The sequence below is a fragment of the Nicotiana attenuata genome, chromosome 5 (genome assembly GCF_001879085.1).
Source record: "Nicotiana attenuata strain UT chromosome 5, NIATTr2, whole genome shotgun sequence".
NCBI classification, from domain to species: Eukaryota; Viridiplantae; Streptophyta; class Magnoliopsida; order Solanales; family Solanaceae; genus Nicotiana; species Nicotiana attenuata.
In genome coordinates this window covers 20,931,692-20,937,923 of record NC_031993.1, presented here as the reverse complement: position 1 = coordinate 20,937,923, position 6,232 = coordinate 20,931,692, and the positions used below count along the sequence as shown (strand labels likewise).

The 6,232-nt window shown below is 36.8% G+C and overlaps 1 long non-coding RNA gene across 1 annotated transcript; it reads right to left on the bottom strand.

Moving 5' to 3' along the window:
• On the bottom strand, nucleotides 3,432–5,946 carry LOC109226313. Its single transcript, XR_002068028.1, has 3 exons — nucleotides 5,501–5,946; nucleotides 5,091–5,159; nucleotides 3,432–3,881 (listed from the first exon to the last, which is right to left on the bottom strand). It is a non-coding gene; the product is annotated as an uncharacterized LOC109226313 (long non-coding RNA).

Genomic DNA, 6,232 nt, shown 5'->3' with positions numbered 1-6,232 from the left:
ATAGTCTTTTAATCAAATTTCATTTTCATTTTCCTTAATCATTTCCAGAAAACAATTTCACACAAAAATTCATTTCTCGAGCTTGGGACCTCAGAATTCGATTCCCGGCATACGCCCAAGTCCCATATTTTCCTACGGACCCTCCTGGACCGTCAAATCACGGGTCCGGGTCCGTTTACCCAAAATGTTGACCGAAGTCAAATATATTCATATTAATATCAAAATTTAGCATTTTTCACACAGAATTCATATTTAAGCTTTTCGGCTACGCGTCCGGACTGCGCACGCAAATCGAGGCAATCCTGAATGAGGTTTTTGAGGCCTCGGAAGCACGAAATGAATGAGAAAACAGGTGATGACCCTTTGGGTCGTCACAAAAACAGACCGAGAAAACAACATAAACAATTAAGTAGTAATATCTAGGAATTGAATGAAAAATATATTAATTATACCTTAGTAGGAATGATGATTTTGGAGCTCTTGTCTTCTCCATCACAGCCTCTAGTGTCTGGACTTGGTGGGCAGGGAATGAAATTCCCCAACATCTTATCAAGACAAAAGAAAATCTCGTGGAGAATGTCATGGGTAGTATTTTTGGCAGTGCATGATATATAAACAGCATCCACTTGGTTATTAAAGCCCAGAATTTTAGACAAGGCACTCGTTATTGCAATCTTTTTGTAAACCTTATCATTTGACGGACTGATTCCTGCACTAATCTGCAGTTTGTTAACAATCTCCTTGCCCGCAATCGTGATGTTTTTTCCATACTTGAGTACTGCAGCCCAGAAGTAGCCAGTATCTTTTATTGTTTGGCTAGAGCAATAGCCATGATAGCTCCATTCATGTTTCCACAGTATGTAATCGGGACGACCCCGGATCAGACTATACCAACATTTTTGAAGAGCTGTCCGTAACTGTCTGTCCGTTGTCCACTGTAAGTACATGCATATATAAAGATTACTACAAGAATGAATATATGCATATTTTAAAAATATATATATATATATATATATATATATATATATATATATATATATATATATATATATACTAGTACTAATATCTTCAAGAACATATATACTGACCACACTAGAACCCTTTGGAGGTGGAGCACATTTCCAGTACTGTTTGCCGGCCAAAGCCCATGCAAGGTGAAACTTTGGGGAACAGGATTGTTGCAGTTATTCCTCCCACAGAATGTGGGTGCCCATTGTAATACCATCTGCATATTATCATAGGTGGTCGATTGAGAAATTACTTGCTGAGGGACTGTAGTGAAACTAAAAAACAACTTCATTTTAATTTTGCTATATATGTAAAAGGATGAAAACAATCGCTGAGCATCAACTCATATTTATAGTTGAAATCCTCACTTCTATAATGTTAAAATTTAATGGCATTTAATAGGTTATTATTAAATTACGTAATTTTTTGGACAGAAGGAATAACATTTGCCAAAGTATGTTAATGTACGTAGTATTAGAATTCTGTTCACCTACCAACAAAGGTTATGGAGTACTGCACCCTTAACTAGATGTTTCAGGTTCGAGCCTTATGTATAGAATCGCTTTTGTTGGAAATAACTATATCCTCTAATGTGGAACCAAATCCGGATTTAGTGGGCCCCAATAATATGGGTACCCGACACTGAGGAAAACCAAAAAATAAAAAGAATTCTATTCACCTACCTGCGAGGTCCGTCTCCTAGTAGTTATTAGAGTTTCGTTATTTTTTTTCCCGTCAACCCAACCATGGCCAAGGGGCTTCTTTTCACAACTAATATTTAAAACCAAGCATATGCAACATATTAATTTTGTATTCCTTGCATCGCTCTCTTTTCCTTAAAATCTAACATTGTAAGAAATATCCAATAAAATACTTTACTAATTTTTTCTTTTACAAGTCAAACGAAGCACGTGCAATACATTAATTTTTCGTCCCTTGCATCGCTCTCGCTTCCTTTAAATCTAACCGTGTAAGGAATGTCCAATATAATACTTTCTTAATTTTCTTTTCTATAAGTCAAACCAAACACGTGCAATACATCAATGTTTCGTCCCTTGAATCGCTTTCTTTTCCTTAAAATCTAATCTTGTAAGAAATATCCAAAAAAACTTTATTAATTTTCTCTTCTACAAGTCAAACGAAGCACATGCAATAAATCAATTTTTCATCCCTTGCATCGCTTTCTTTTCCTTAAAATCTAACCTTGTAAGGAATGTCCAACAAAAAACTTTATTAGTTTTCTCTTCTGCATGTCAAATCAAGCACGTGCAACACATTAATTTTTCGTCTCTCGCTTCGCTCTCGCTTCCTCAAAATATAACCGTGTAAGGAATGTCCAACAAAAACCTTTACTAATTTTCTCTTCTTCGAGTTAAACCAAGCACGATCTAGCTCACACGATCCATGTTGGTTCGGCTGGTCCCATTGTGCTTTGTCTAGTTAACAATTGACATTGTTTGCCCATGCTTGATTGACTCATTATGGTAAAACCTTCATATACCCACAATCACAAATAATTCATTTCGTAAGTTCAAATCACATCTGAATCACCCATGATACTATAATTATACAACTATTATTTCATATATAATATTAAAAGTAATTTATATTAAAAAAAAACACATCTAAGAAGTCTAAAACATGAAGATACCATTATTATACTAGTATAATACGGCGTATCATTATTATATTAATATATATGATTTGCAAAATACATAACAACACATTTGAATCATCAAAATACATTATTAATTATACTAGCATTATACAATATATAAGACCTCCCATTGATATTTAAAATACATACATGTAATATTATCATATTTGAAATATTTATTGTTACTTAAATTATACCATCATTATACAGTTAAATATTCAAAATACATATATAATTCTTCAAATACATTGATAGTTTCATTTGGAAAAAGTACTTCAAATAAAATGAACCATTATTATACCTATCAGATTGATACTATACATTTTCTTAATCCTGTTTTTATCTATCATAAAGTGGGCCCTAAATCTCTATCTTCCACTGCTTATAAATTAGTAATGTACTGGTGATATTATGATTACTTCAATAAAAAGTAAAATATTTGTTTATAAAATAAAAAATATTAACGAACTAATAATGATCGAAAAATACATGCAATTAAGGACTGAAATAAGCATGAATCTCGGCAAAGAGAAGGTTCCGCTGTTGGAAGCTGCTATAACATATTAATATTTAATTGCCAGAAATGATAATCAATAATTACTGCTATGATTTTGTATTTATTTCTTAAATATTGCCTGGTTATTTTTTCCCAAAATAATCTAACTTTGTAAGGAATGTCCAACAAAATTTTTTATTAATTTTCTCTTATACAAGTCAAACCAAGCATGTGCAACAAATTAATTTTTCGTCACTTGCATCGCTCTCGCTTCCTTATAATCTAATAGTGTAAGCAATGTCCAACAAAAAACTTTATTAATTTTCCTTTATACAAGTCAAACTGTCATGACCCAAAACTCAACCCATCGTGATGGCGCCTATCATGGAACTAGGCCAGCCTCAAACCAACGCAATCCTATTCGACAGTGTAAATATTGAAAACCATTTGCGGAAAACATTCATCATTTTTGAAACAAATCGTTTAAGACATAAAAAAAAGATTTATATTACAATACAGTCGTCCCAAAACCACGGTGTCACTGAGATCATGAGCGTCTAAGGTAAATACATAGTCTACTAATATGTCCAAGAACCAACAGAAATACAACTGGAAATGAGAAGGAGAACCAAGGTCTGCGAACGCCATGCAGATACCTTAACAACTCTGCAGCCTGCGATCTCGATCAACGACTGCAACTGGGACCAAAGGTACCTGGATCTACACACAAGGTGTAGGGGGTAACGTGAGTACACCAACTCAGTAACTAACAAGCATAAACTATGGACTGAGAGGTAGTGACGAACTCAACCTCATCAAAAGATAATAGAATATCGTACAGAAACATAGACATGCTTTCAGTTAACTAAACAGTTCATAACAGTGAAATACAACAGAACGACATGGTAAAGAAGTATAACTCTACTATATCTACATGGCAATGCACATGCTGTATGAAATGCACTATGCCAAGTACCTCATGTGCCTAATAACTCAATGCTCGTCCACTCAGTACTGTATATGGCCCGTACGGCCCAGGGAAGATCCATCCCGTAATATATATACATCTCTGACAGCAGTCACTCAGTACTAAGGAAGGCCAATCCAGCCTATGGAGAAGATCCATCTCCTAATAATAATAATAACAACCTCACAACCACTCGGTACTGTATATGGCTCACAAGGCCCAAGGAAGATCCATATCGAAATATATACACATCACAGACCATCAGCCTCTAGTACCGAGGAACAGGCCAATCCAGCCTCATGCAGAGGATCCATCTCCAGATATAAGTACTTCGAACAAGATCCATGTCCAGGGAAGATCCATCCCTCAATAATATCAACTGCACTCATTGGGGGTGTAAAGACTCCGGAGGGGTTCCTTTCAGCCCAAGCGCTATAACCAGCCAACGAAGGCATATATCAATAAACCACTGCGGCGTGCAGCCCGATCCCATAACTGTCACTCATAGTCAGGCTCTCGGCCTCACTCAGTCATCACTCTCTAATCTCACACATGGGGGCTCACAATGCCATGAACTAGCCCGAAACAATGATATGATGTGCCAAATAATAATAACTGAGACATGATATGATATGATATGCATGAACAAGACTGAATACAAAATATCTATGAAGGAAATGAGATGACAGCAAAAAATGTCCCCTCGGGTCTCAACAGTATCGACGTAAAGCCCTAGCATGATGAGTAGTATGATTTACAGTCCACTTACTTCATCACATGAATAAACACAGATATCAACAAGATAAAATCACTAATCGGTGCCATGGAATGAACCTGGTAACAATTCTCATAGTGCACACCCGCACGCCCATCACTTGGCATGTGCGTCACCTCAATACCATCATATAACACATAGTTCGGGGTTTCGAACCTTCAGAACTAAGTTTGGAAGCGTTACTTACCTCAATCAAGCCAAAAATCCTACTTCGCGATGCCTTTGCTCCTCGAATCGGCCTCCAAATGCTCCGAATCTAACCAAAATCAGTATCATAACATCAATACATGCCAAAGGAACAAAGCTCAAGTGAAAATAATCAAGTTATCTCAAAAATCCCGAAAATGGCCAAACCCGACCCCCGGGCCCACGCCTCGAAATTTGATAAAAATCACATCACTAGAATCCTTATCCTCCCACGAGTCTATACATACCAAGAACATCGAAATCGGACCTCAAATGGTCCCTCAAATCCCCAATTTAAACTCTCCAATTTTAAGCCCTAATCCCTCAATTTTAACCCTTAAATCCTACAAATTGCATGTCTAATCAGTAAGAAATTGCCATAGAATCGAGTATTAAGTTCAAAAACCTTACCTCCAAGTATTACCCCTCGAATCCCTCTTCAATTCCTCTAAAAAAGATCCAAGTTCGAACACAAATGGTGAAATAAGACTGAAAATCGCGAAGGGAAGCTTTTATAGTTTTTGCCCAGCCCTTTTTGCATCTATGGATAATTACACGCACATGCGAACTCGCACCTGCGGTCCGAGGTGCGCACATGCGAAAAGTCACTTAAACGCCAGCTCCCGCACCTGCGCCCCAAGCCTCTGGGGGATCACAGGTGCGGTCATACCCTTCGCTCCTGCGACCAAATCCGCATCTGCGGTCTCGTACCTGCAGTTCCCAATCCGCAGGTGCTTCTTTTCACAACTAATAGTATATGGGTACCCAACACCGGGGAAAACCAAAAAATAAAAAGAATTCTATTCACCTACCTGCGAGGTCCGTCTCCTAGTAGTTATTAGAGTTTCGTTATTTTTTTTTTCCCGTCAACCCAACCATGGCCAAGGGGCTTCTTTTCACAACTAATAGTATATTTAAAACCAAGCACATGCAGCACATTAATTTTGTATTCCTTGCATCGCTCTCTTTTCCTTAAAATCTAACATTGTAAGAAATATCCAATAAAATACTTTACTAATTTTTTCTTTTACAAGTCAAACGAAGCACGTGCAATACATTAATTTTTCGTCCCTTGCATCGCTCTCGCTTCCTTTAAATCTAACCGTGTATGGAATGTCCAATATAATACTTTCTTAATTTTCT